The sequence below is a fragment of the Lepeophtheirus salmonis genome, chromosome 8, assembly GCF_016086655.4.
Source record: "Lepeophtheirus salmonis chromosome 8, UVic_Lsal_1.4, whole genome shotgun sequence".
Taxonomy (NCBI): Eukaryota; Metazoa; Arthropoda; class Copepoda; order Siphonostomatoida; family Caligidae; genus Lepeophtheirus; species Lepeophtheirus salmonis.
In genome coordinates this window covers 12,664,888-12,678,531 of record NC_052138.2, presented here as the reverse complement: position 1 = coordinate 12,678,531, position 13,644 = coordinate 12,664,888, and positions in this window count along the sequence as shown.

The following is a 13,644-nucleotide window of genomic DNA, read 5'->3' as shown; positions in this document are numbered from 1 at the left end:
TACCGGACAATCATAGTTGAAGAAAATGGGTTGCTTCCAATCCCTTATCAATCTATGAATGAATATAACATGAATTCGAGATATAAAATAAGAGTATTATTATTGATCTGCAAAAATGATATATTATATCGAAATAGTATCGATATAAATTTTTATGATATCTGGGAAAATTATATAATTTTTTTCAATGATTAGACGATTGAATTTATGACTAATTATCGTAAAAATAATTTTATTTTTTAAATGGTCCTAATACCAGCAAATATATCATACTGCTTGACTATAATTTGTATTGTTACTGAACGTCATTGATGTAAATGTTTCGAAAACCAAAAGCTAGTACATATTTATATATTGTAATTTATAGTTAAGTATACACGACATATATTATATGCATGTTCAATATACATCCGTGATAATAGAATTTGTAGAAATGAACTCTAAGCATAAACACATTTTGAAAACTCAATCAGAAACATAATTATTGACACTGACTAATGAGAAACGAGAGGCTGATCAGTTCATTTTATGATTTTTTCTAGGATTATAATAATTTTACTAAAAGAAAACTCTAAGAAAACAAGGCAACAAACATATTAATATGAAAAAAATAAACACCTCGAATTCTAATTCGTGGGTCATTGTCAAATAACCCTTTTTTTCAAAATTTATACCAAGGTATTAAGATTTTCTTCATTTTTGGATATGATTTATCTCAAATTTTATAAATCCCCTGTCAAAATTTGAAGTCACTACGATGAGGTGTTCTTGAGTTATTGATGTATTAAAATTTCCACATCAAGAGATAAAATCAAAGTAATTTCTGCAAGATTTTCGAAGAAAAATTATCCGTTTGAAATTAAATTTGTTTGAAATTATATATTTGAATTGTGAATCAGTCCATATTAGGAAATGGGGCCTTAACGAAAACATCAAAAAATCGGGAACGCTTCATCGTTATTACTTCAAATTTTGGCAGGAGAGTTTTTAGAGTAAAAACCAATGCATACCTAAAAATGAAGAAAATCCCAGATACTTGGTGTAAGGCCTTGGCTGATTTGAGATGGAATCACTCAGGTTTCAAATTTCTAAAGGTAATCTCACAGAAGTGCTTACGCACTCATTTAGAATTCATATCTTCTTCCTTTTTATCTAGTAACTTAAAAAAAAATATATATGTATATTATAAATGAAGTAAAGTTCAATAATAATAATAAAAAGGTAGAAATTAGGCGTAAGCAATTCAGTGAACCCACTTTTAGTGCACTATCTATAGCCTTTGACACCTATCATTTTTGAGATGGGATTTTGTTTTGTTTAACATAACAGTTTTATTTTTTGTTGTATCAGTCCCACTTATCGATTCTTAAAGTAGGCAAATAAATCCCTTGTGACGTCATTGAGTGTGTTTTTCTTTATTTTAATTATTCAATTATATCATACATAGAATAAATTATATAACTTAGTAGAAATATAATATGTTCGTATTATGTTGTATTATAATGAAAACACATATTTTTTGCACGATATATGTATTCTGATTTAATAAACCTACCATATTTAAAAAAAAAATTCCAGGACCAATTGTCGTAAGGACCGGCCTTAAGACTTCAATCTACCAAATAAATAATCACCATCACAACACCAGGTGTATTCTCGTCTCGCTCTACAAAAGCCCCATCTCAAGTCATTTTTTGATCAAGGTGTGCAAATGAGTGAACATAATTTATGTACATGTTTTTTTATTTGATTATTATTTCAACTGGCATGTCACCTCTTTCCTTAGAGGTAATTAATTCATGGTGGTGTTAAATTTTGGTGTCTCTTAAACAAATCAGCATTCACCCATTGATCCAAAAGCAAAAAGTTTTGCAACTATCTCTCCTACAGTTTTGAATTAAATTAAAATAACAAGTTATGTTACGGAGAGGCACACTAAATAAAACCTTTTAACCCTTAAATGCCTTTTATTGCACATATGCAACATACCATAAAACGCCAAAATATTAAAATATGTCAAATTGCAGCTTTTTTAAATATCTGAAACAAATTTCTTGGTTAGTATGTATAGATATTAGTAATATTTTGGTGTTTCTATCATAAGTACAGTTATTATTAAGATATTACTACTTGTAGGAAACATGATTCAATTCATAAAATTATTTTCAAGCCAAAAAAAGAAAAACTAAACATTTAAGGGTTAAAAAACATAGCTATTTATGCCTTAGTTACATTTGTGGCCAGTCAACACAAAAGCAAGCTAGAATGATTTTTCTCAAAAGTGAGTGTTTATTACACTTATATTTTCCAACGAACTCTCCTCAATTTCCATCTATAAAATGTTCTGTTAACCCTTTAGGTGCTCCTCAAATTTCACACTTAAAGTGGTAGCTAAAAACTGAAAAAAATGTATAGATTTTGTTTAAAAGACGATACCGGGCCAAATAGATTATGTAAACGATAGCTGAATTGATTGAATATCATAATTCATCTCAGTAACTTGAATAAAGCTTGACTCTAATTGACTCAAATATGTTTATGAAGTACAAAAAAAAAAAAAAAAATCACAATTTCTTGTCCAAGATTGTTTTGATGTTGATACACTACATATGCATTAACATTGTACATAAGATATCAATTATTCTTTAACTTTGAACCTATAGCTTCTAGTCCTACATAAAAAAGTCTGGCTTTAGTTTTTGATTAGAAAAGTAGCAGGGGAAATAATTGAGTGGTTGTTATTTACCTCAGCCGGAAACCAATGCAATGAATGGTTTCACTGTATTGATTAATTATTGTTAATATCCAAGAAGTTTTTCATTTGGGCATACATATATACTACCTTATGGTATAAATATGAAAGTTTTGTTTACGTGGCATGATCCTAAAGAAAGTTTTCTCTTTATAAATATAGTAACTATTCAATCAAAACTATATATTTGTTGCATTTTTACGTGGCGTCACGTAAAACACCGTCTAAATGGAGGTTTTTATATTCTAAAATTTTAGTACATATCCTTCTACTTGGTGACGCTGTCTGTTCATTTGTGAAGTCAGTCAAAAGGCTCTATAGAGCTTTTTGAAAGTTTTCAAACATTGAGGGTAGTTGGATATCAAAACGTAATTTTTACTTATTAAAAAATAATAAAAAAATGGGAAAAAAATCACTTTTTGGAGGGTTAAATGCCACCTTCCTGTCCCCTCCCGCTTACGACGGCATTGTATTTGTAATGTGCAATATCCTTTGGGTTTTTTTCACCGATTATCACTATGCAACAAAATTCAGGTCTTGGAGCTCCCACCGGCTAAAACCTACATTCGTTATTGTTACTTACGCCATAGAACACGACAAAGTATCTTTAAAATTTTCAATAGCCAGAATGTTTGGTCTTTAACCCTTTAGACCCAAACCTAATTATTATGCCATTCTTGATTATAATTTGGATTTAGAGATTTAGTTCCTACAAAATGGGGGTAATCATAATAAACAAGTAAAATGAAAGATCTTATTTAGAAGCGAATATTTTTTTAAATTGTTTAATATAAGTAGCTAAACCTAATTACCTAATATAAAAAATGTTTCAATAATAAAAGTAAATTTCTCTTGAAAAGAAAATATAATCAAAACTGCACCCCTTTGGACACTTTTGAATATGTAACATGTAGTTGACCATGTGAAAATACTGATTTTAGTAAATATAAAGCAATTTTTTTCAAATGTTTGACATTGGGATTTATTTATTGTCATTCCCATTGCTAACTTAATTCGGAACTGTTTTCTTATAAGTGAAAAAGAAAACTGATTGCGACCTGAAGTAAGGGTTATTCTCGGAATAAATACAATTATTATATAAGATATAATGTTCACTTCTTCGTCCTTTATTTCCTTTTTATTCGTATTTAATATAATTTGTCGATAACATACCTTAAAAAATTACTTTGAAACACGGGGAATCTTTTGAAAAAATGAACTTATAAGTGAAAAAACAAATGTAATTTTTACTTAAAATTATAAACAACTTTTCTGTTTTCTGTTTAAAGTCTGTATCTTTGTCGTTTGTTAAATAAATGAGTTTTTATCATTGTTTATTTCGTGAACAGCAGAAACAACATAAATTCCTAGATAGTAATAAAATAATTTGATGATTAGTTGATTTTTTAAAAGTTTTATAATCCTGTTTAAATTACTCAATTTGGACAAACTGTGCAAATTTAAAATTATTGCAACACACCAAATTTGATGGCTTCACTTTTAGCTCTCTAGTATTATTATTTAACAAGTAATTTGTGTTCAAATAATTTTTTCAACTATATTTAATTTTTTCATAAAAAAGTGGCCTTTTCACCCCTCACAAGGCACTTAATAAAATAATTTGATGATTATTACAATAATGATTTCGAAAAATATAACGATCACAAGGCACTTTCCACCCACTTTTTTGATAGCTCTCTCGAAAGTCTGGTATACAACCTCAAGATATATTGCACGGGCCCTCATGGACTTGAGGGTATTGCCCTGGGCTGTTTTCTTTAACTCCTCCAAGTCCAGTTTGGCCTTTTTGATGGAGCCCTTCTTCTTCTCCAATGCTTCGGACTTTTTTCCTCTAACTGATTGGAGTGCGAGAGTGGAAATTCGTCGTTCGATTGATAATACTTTTTTGATGATATTTTTACAGCATCATTTGGAAAAGAATGAAAATAAAGTGAAAATATGACAAAAGTAAATTTTCTTTTTTTAAATCTTAAAACGGATATTTTTCTACACTTTAATAAAAATTTGTCTTGCTATCAGAGCCAAATTGTAATTTGTGACCAAATAAAATTTATACATCTCATAGTGACATAGTTAATTACTATACCGACCATTTCTTTTTAAACAACTTTTCTGTTTTGCATTTAAAGTTACTTATTAATTATGTATTTCGTTTGTTAAATAAATGAGTTTTTATCATTGTTTATTTAAGCGGGGCGAACAGCAGACACACACATAAATTCCTAAATAGTAATAAAATAATTTGATGATTAGTTGATTATTAATAAGTTATTGGCGATTGTGCTAAAATATTAAAAGTTTTGTTGATTCAGGTTTTTCTGCTCAACAAATAGCAGGACTTCATATACTTACTATCAATAAACCTTGATAACATGACAAATAAACAAAAAAACTATATATAACTTTACTTTTTTTTATGTATCTTAAAAAGAAAATAAATTGATTTTAAAGGAAGATAAGAAGTGAGTTTTTTCTCTTTGAATAGATGAATATGGAATGAACTTAATCTCCGAAAAGTCAATAAGAGTGGAGAAGGAAGTAAGAGTTGTTGTAACTCAAATAGGTTGTTTTACATTACAAATTGAGGACGTAATATGGGAGTTGAATTAGAATATCATGGAGAAATGAAACATCTTCGCCTTTTTGGATAAATATACTGTATGAGGTACTAATACTACTATTGAATTCTGGAATATTTTACATGTAATTAGTTTTCGATTCTTACAGATGACTCCTCATACCATTTGGGAGAAAATATAAATGTATGTGTTTGAATTTCTTATTATGGTAAAAATTTGAACTAATATGTTGAGATCAAAATTATTTCAATAGGTACTCGTCTATAATATTCTAAATCATTTGTTATACTTATTTTATTTCTTGATTGCTTTTACCTTGTAAAAAATAAAAAGGAAGATTCTACCCAAAATTTCTGTTTTTTCTGGTCCACTAATAGCATCACTTCACATACATACTATCAATAAACCTTGACAGCTCGACAAATAAACAAAAATATTTTTCAAGCAACAAAACTTAAATATTTTTTAAAATATTAATTTTTTAAGTGCTCATTTTACTAATTATAAAATAGTTTGTTTTCACTTTACGATATACTATGACTTTTATCTCCGCCGATTAAATTAAAAGGAGGTTATATTTTTGCCTCGGTTTGTTTGTTAGTCACCCAGGATTATTGCAAAGTTACGGATCGATTTTGATCCTACTTGGTACGAAAATTATATATATTGTTACAGTAAGAGGCCATTGAATTCTGTGAGGCCGAGGTAACACAAAAGGTAAAAAATGCATAATAGACCATCATTTAGAACAAATGGAAATAAATAACTGAATTTGATTTTAGGTAAAGGTTTTGCAATTTACCGATTGCCCATTTTAGTTTTTTAAAAATATTTACAAGACATTTCTATGTACCAACCAATTATGTTTCATGTTTTTTTTCTTTATTTAGGGAGCTCCAGAACTTGAGCCTTTAGTTTAAAAAAGAAAGTTGGATTGAGGCTTGAGATTGTGAATATACTTTGAACTTTTCCCCCCCCTTTTCCGGATTGAATGATTTTTTCGAATTTTTCCAGGACTTCTGTACCATGGCGAGACTCTAAATGACGTCGTAAATTGAATTTCGATCTTTCAGTCGCAGTTTTTTTTCTCTTTTTCTACACGTAAAAAAAAAAAATGTTCAAAGTTCCAATTGCATTTCAAAGATTATTTTTCTGCTTTCATTTCCGATAGATTTTTTCACAATTTCTTCAAAATAGCCTCTAATTATTTCTAATTAATACCAAAATTTAACTATATAGAAGAGTGTACTTTCATAAGTGCAACATAAAATTTAGTCTTCTTCACTAAGGGTGTGTTATTAATATCAAAATAGATCACACCCTCGTTTAATTTTGTTCTACATTGATCTGTTGTATTAATGAAGTACTTTGAAATAAAGAAGAATAATGATCCGTAATATATTATTGCGTTTTTTCCTTAACAGCTTTAGTTGAATCTGACTATATTAATTGTTAATTATTCCTCCCTTTTTAAAAAGACCTTCATTTATACAATAGAAAAGTCTAGATGATTTTGTTGGCATTCTTGGGAAGGGATATTCTTGTATTTGTTCTTTCTGATGAATTGGTGTACAACAATTTTAATTATTTTTCTCCTTTATTCACAAATTGATATTACCATCTTATATATATTTAAATTTATAAAAAGTGATAGAGAATGCATGTAGTACATATTCATATGAATGTATGAGTTGTTTAGTTGCTTTTCTTTTCTTCCCAATGGCTAAGGATGTGTTAGGATGTTCATGGAAATTACGTCTAAAAACCATGAGGGATGACACTTATATGAATTATATTTTATTCTAATATCAGTTTTGTAAAATATTTTCTAACCTTAAAAGGATAATAAATAAATTGAATTATTGTCTGTTATTCAGACGAATGTATGTGCTCAAAAGAGAGCCGCTCACTAATGCTTTGCCTAAAGGCATAACTTTGGCTCGAATTATTCGCAAATTTGCCTGTACTATATGTATTTGAAAAATTCAATTTTATAACTACGCAGATGAAATTTGGAGAGCTGAAGGCATCATTTCAGCATCACAAACCAGAGTTCAAAATATGATTAATATTATTAAGTCCCTAATTCCTTTGTACCTCCATGGATCAATGAATTTGGACTTCCATGTTTTCTTGAAGTGATCCACTCGCTTCCATTGTCTGCCAATATATCTTCTGGACATTTGTTTTCCATACCAATTTTTCCTATCAAATTTGATTTTTAGAATGAAACTAACTCCAAAACATAACGAGGGGAATGTTCCAGTAAGTATTATCCGAGAGTGGGGAGCAACGCCATACACTACTTGTAGCAGTGAGTTTACTAGTAGTGTTCCTCTCTAAAATTACTCTTGATATGGTCAAAAAGCTCATTTGCTCCCTTGAAGGATATGTTGCATACATATCAAAGCAGATCATTCCCGGAAGACTCCCATCAGATCATCTCACATACAATAATAAACCATTGAAAAACTGTCTAACAAGATATTAATCTGATTAATATTTGTTTAAATTTTTACATGAACATATTATATGCAAGTTCAGTCAATTTGATCGTGCGGTCTTTGAACTTTAAATCGAATTTTGATATCATCATTGTAATCTATTTCGGTTGGTGAGTCATATTCTTAACAAGCTAATCCCTTTCTTATTTTCGTTATTCTCGCAATATGAATACTTATACACTCTTCTTGAAAATAATTTTGACGCCATGACGTCTCAGTACCTATTATCATCAGTGTAACCAAAAAACCGATTTTATCAGGTTTAATTAACCTTAAAAACCGCGACTCCTAAGAACTTTATCCCTTTTTAGAATTAATATAAATTATAGGCCTCATATCAACGGATACGTTTATCATACTGTCGCAATATTGTGAAGAAATATCCCAGCCTGCTTTTATGTTATCGCCCCACATCTGAAGAATACATGTCATTTTCATTTACCCATTGTCATTTTTATTTAACTTCCGAGTAGTGAAATGACACTCTCAACTGTCATTTAATCTGAATATATACTCATCTTAAAAATTTATACTCACGAGTACTTAGACAATTTTCACATCCTAGTGATTACTTTATTTTTATATATTCTCTCTTCAAAAATGTAAGAATAATGATATCAGTTTTGAAGGCTACAACTACAAAAAATTATCGTGCTAGTTTAAAATCATATTTTTCACAACTCTATGAATACTGTAACTATTGCACAATTAAAGAAGTTATTGGATTATCGAATAAACTGTCTTCAATAGATAACACGTACATAATTTTATATCAAAATATAATTATACACATTGTACATATTGACAGGCTCTTACAAATAGCAATTCACTTCCTAATTGTAAAAAGCTGGGAATATGGTCGATGAAGAAAGACAAATCGATTAGGGTGGACTGTTTTAAGTTTTATTATTAATAATAGAGCGTTTTTATGGACATCCTACTTTGTTTCATAATTGAAATCGACCCCCATAAAAGCTTTTTGAAATAAACAAATATGCAGCACGTCGTTGCCTTTATTTTACCCCAGAACTTTTCCTACCAAAATAAACAGAAAAGAAGGCAAAATTAGCTGGTAGTTATCAAAATAAGTCAATCATACTAACCGCTCCATATCTTCCAAGTACTCGCTTACTATCGTGTTATTTCTCCCCGCAAAAATACATAGTATTTTATTCGATACTGGATAATAATATTGCTTAGTAGTATTAAACTTAATTAACTTTGGCCCATATGGGACCCAATATATTTATGGTACATGTGATCACTCACAATGATAAAACCTGCAATTTTAATTCTCAAAGTGAAGGAAAATATAAAAATAACATTAATCAAATAATGAATGAAGAACGTAATGTATTTTTATTGAAAAACACGATGTTGATAGTCTATGTATTGCAAAAACCAAAGGATATTCGAAACGGAAGTACGAGTTTTGAGCGAGTGTAATTCAAAACTAGAAATTAATGCTAAAATGTGGCTTCATAGAAATAATAAGATGATCAACATATACAGTGATTAATGATAAAATCAAGTTAAGAATGGGCATGTTGAAAAAAAACAAAAAAACCCAAAAATCAATGTCGTAACCCTGACAATTGGAAGAATGTTTTGGAGGAGAGAAAGAATAATGCTCATGACGTTTCATTAGATCAGCTACAATCAGCTGTGAAAAGAGAGGAAGAATAAAAGGATATTAAAAAGGACATTTGCTAAAATTAATCCAATTTCGATCTCCAATTATACTCTAAGTCTAAAAAGGACTTACAATTATAACTCAGCAACAAATCCTTAGGGTTACGTTCCGTCTTTTATGAGTACACCCGAATGCTCAATCAGGTTTTCAATATAATTGATTCTATTTAGGAAAGGATATTCACTACTCAGGAATAAAATAATAAATGAAACTGGTGACGAAAAGAAAATTCCTTCTATGTATTACCAATTACAAACTAACGGACTAACTAAAAAACACACCGGATTTACATAATTAACGATGATGGTCTGAAAAGTTTCCGACCTATTAAAGATAAAATACATTTTTTCTGAATTTATGTTTATATTTTTCTACATAGACTTCATGTAACTCTACAGACTTCTCTCAGCGATGCTCCCATCTCTGTAACCCCTCCAAATAGTACCCGGCGTTTTTCTCTGCAAAATAATTGTTCACTAACGTGATTGCCATTTCATTTGACGAAAATCTTTGCTTTACACTGTTTGGGCTGTATTTTTGTTTCAGGCATATAATTGTGTATCCAAGTTTCATCTACAGTAATTCATCGGTGCCTAAACTGCGCCATCAGAGCAATACTCGATTTTGTTAATTTTTACAAAAACACTCACATCCCCTCTCTCAAACAGCTGTTGCAAGTGGGAGTACCATCATTGCCCAGAGTTATTAGGCGTAAGCTAAAATACAAATTCGGTCTAGTTCAGTCCCAAAAGAATCGGTCTACACCGATTTCCAGACAAATTGTTTATAACATGACATCAAAGGTTTTTTAAAGTAAAATGACGTTATACGAAGTTTAAACAAAGATAGCTCGGATTAATTTTGATCCCTCCATTTTTTATATGTATACAATCAGTCAACGGTCTGAGACCGTAGTCTGGACAGAAAAATCAGTCCAGAAAAAATCACATAAGACCGAACCGAAAAAAAGTTCAGTGCTGGACCGAGTCTCAACACTAATATTTAGATAAATTTGATATTTTTTTAATTATGTATTTTTAAAACAATTTACATCAAAGATAGGAAATATTGCTTACTTCAGAAGGAGAATTTAACAACAAGACGACCTATTAAATAATGAACAGACAAAGAAAAGTACATAGAAGAACCATTTTTCCTAAATTCTTTTATCTTAAATTGACAACGATATGGAGTGTTTTTTGAGAGGCCCTTTTTTAAAATTAAAGTTAATACTTTTAGGCATCGAATGCAATATTTTTAAACTTTATAAATCTATTTGTCTTGAAGCTATGAGCCTCTGAATAAAAAGCACCTATTTTGCACTTTAAACAAAGATAACTCGAGTTAAAAGTTTGATGCAGACATTTTAAAAATGGTTTTAGAATTTTGTAACATTTGGTTTTAAAATATATTAACATAATTTATCCCTATCTTCAACACCAAGGGCTTAAAACAGATTTGAACCTTAAAAATAATAAAAAATGTATAACATTTTTCTAAAGACCAAGAGGCTATGAGAGAAAAAATAAGGCTATATTTGAAATCAAGGGATGAAACTCTATTTAATACAATTTATACTGTTTTTGTACCATTTTTGCTGTTGGACAGTGTATTTAGTCTTCTGTAACAATATCCAAATAATTAATGGTTCGTAATGCGAAAAAGACAGAAGGCTAATTCCCAATTGTCTTTCACAATTTTTCTTTCCCTTTTGTCTGTCGAGGTTGCATATGGATAAAATAGCTAAATGCGGCCATGTTTGTAGTTGTTAGTTGATATTTTATCTACATAAAAACAAAAATAAATGTCCAGTAAATCTTTATTGAACTTCATCCAATGCCTTTAAGAATAAAAAAGTATCATCACTTAAATTAAAACCTAATTGATGCAATGATAAACAATTATATTATAATTTAATAAAAGTAATAGGTATTAAAACTCCGAATGAAATGTCTAAATTTGTAAAATTTTTGTGTTTTTTAGAATACTTTTGGAACAACAGAACTATTTTATTCTTTCCGTTGTAATAGTGCATTTATTATCTACACTATGGAAATTTGATTGTAGTACATATTTTATTATATATCAAAGATATATAATAAAACTAGGTATAAGAAGGATACATTTTGATAGAAAGTAAGGTTTAAAAACATTTTTTTGTTGATTGGATTTCGACATTCAAATACACTTGGCAATAATTCACTATTTCCCTTATATTGAATTGAAAAGAGTTATTATTATATTTGTAAAAAGTGCAAGACTTTTGGTATTTGCTAACAGTAGTTTTTTTCTTCAAGGCTTTTGAAAAAAAAAAAAAAAATCAGAAATCCAAAGCCATTCTCAAAAAATTAAAAAAATCCACAGCTATTCATAAAAAAATTTCAAAAATCTATAACTACCCTTAAAAAATTAAATTTCAAATATGAAATTTTTGGGAAAAAAAAAATTTTAAATTTCAAATATGAAATTTTTTTATTAAATTTTTTAATTTTAAACCTTCTAGTAAACAGCTAAAATTCCTTTTTTTTTTGGGGGATACAGACATCCAGCCCACCCTGCAGACGTCCCTGCAAGCTGTTATCATATTTATTTTATCCTTGAAGAGAGAACTAATGCGTGAAACATGAAGAATAAATTTGTGTATTTAATGTAGAGTTATAAATGTAAGTCTCTGTTGGACTCGGGCTAGAATTGAAAGTGCAAGAAACGGAATCGGATTTTTGTTTACTACTTAAATCGCATCTCATAGATGCTTGCAGTGAATTTAATGAAACGGCATGACAGCTAAGCTGTTCTTCTCCCAAATGTCAGGGGGAGCACGTAAATTTTTCGTTTTTTTAAACATACCAGGATGTCATATTACTTATAACTATAGCCATAGAGCATCATAAAAGGCTGATGTCATATAAACACGCTCCATTCCCCTTGAAAATCGTTTTTGTATGATACTATAAACATTGCCACAGAAACCACACATCATTTCTTGTAACTTAGTTTCAAATATAAAATTTATTCGTTTATTTAGGTAATATGCTATAATAAACTTTTAAAGGTTTGTAAGTCATATGTAAGTATATAACCAAGCTCTATATAACTTATGTGAAATGTAAGAAACATTTTGAATGACTTTAGCACATTAAGGGAAATATCTCATAAATTTTTGAGCAAACCATAGAGTAATTAATTGATCAAAAAAGAAAGTAAAACTTCCTACATAACATAACTTCTTTACATGCAAACAATTAAATCCTTTTCACATAAATCAACTACGCAAAAGTTTCATCTATAAACATGGTATAAATGTGTGCATGTGGTATTTTAACATAAAAGTAAGCTATAATGATTTTTGGCTCAAAATTGAGCTTATTGTACTTAAAGTAGCAAAAATATATCGTCCCCAAAGATAAGTAGAAGTGGGTTACCCAAAACTACTTAAATACTACAGATGAAAATGTGTGCGTAGGTAAAGCAAATGTCTAAATATTATACTCGAGTTTTTGCAATATATATGCTCGGTTCTTAGCATGTATTAATTGAGTAGAATAGAATGCATCTCTAAATACTTTTTAAATATGTTTATGATACATCAAAAATTAACATATAAAAATTTGTGTGAAATTGAAAATGGACATGTTTAATTTTTTTGAGGTGAAAATATTAGCCTCGTGATCTTATGGGTAAACACACATCTTGTTGGGTTATACAATAAAATAAAACAATTATCTATTAGATGGTTTTTAAAGTAGTAGATATCTTCAAAAACATTCAAAATAAAGTAATTGAAAAAAGAGTCTCGTCCTGGAAAGGCTGAGACTCTATTTTTTTAGTAGTCTCTAAATTCTGAGCTCGATATGACAAAAAATGGTAAAATTTTGGATTTTTGAGTTTTGAACTAAAGTAAAAGTATGGGCCAAATTAGACAAATATCAAATATGTCCTTTTTTTGATTGATTTTACTTGGAATGATCCTTGAGTCAGCTGTTGACTGTAGTCTTTTAACTTCCTTGCTCATTATAATTTGTGACGTTATAAAAGTGAAGTAATAAAAAACAAATAAATGCAGGAAAAATAAAAAATAAATTGAATTTGAGGACT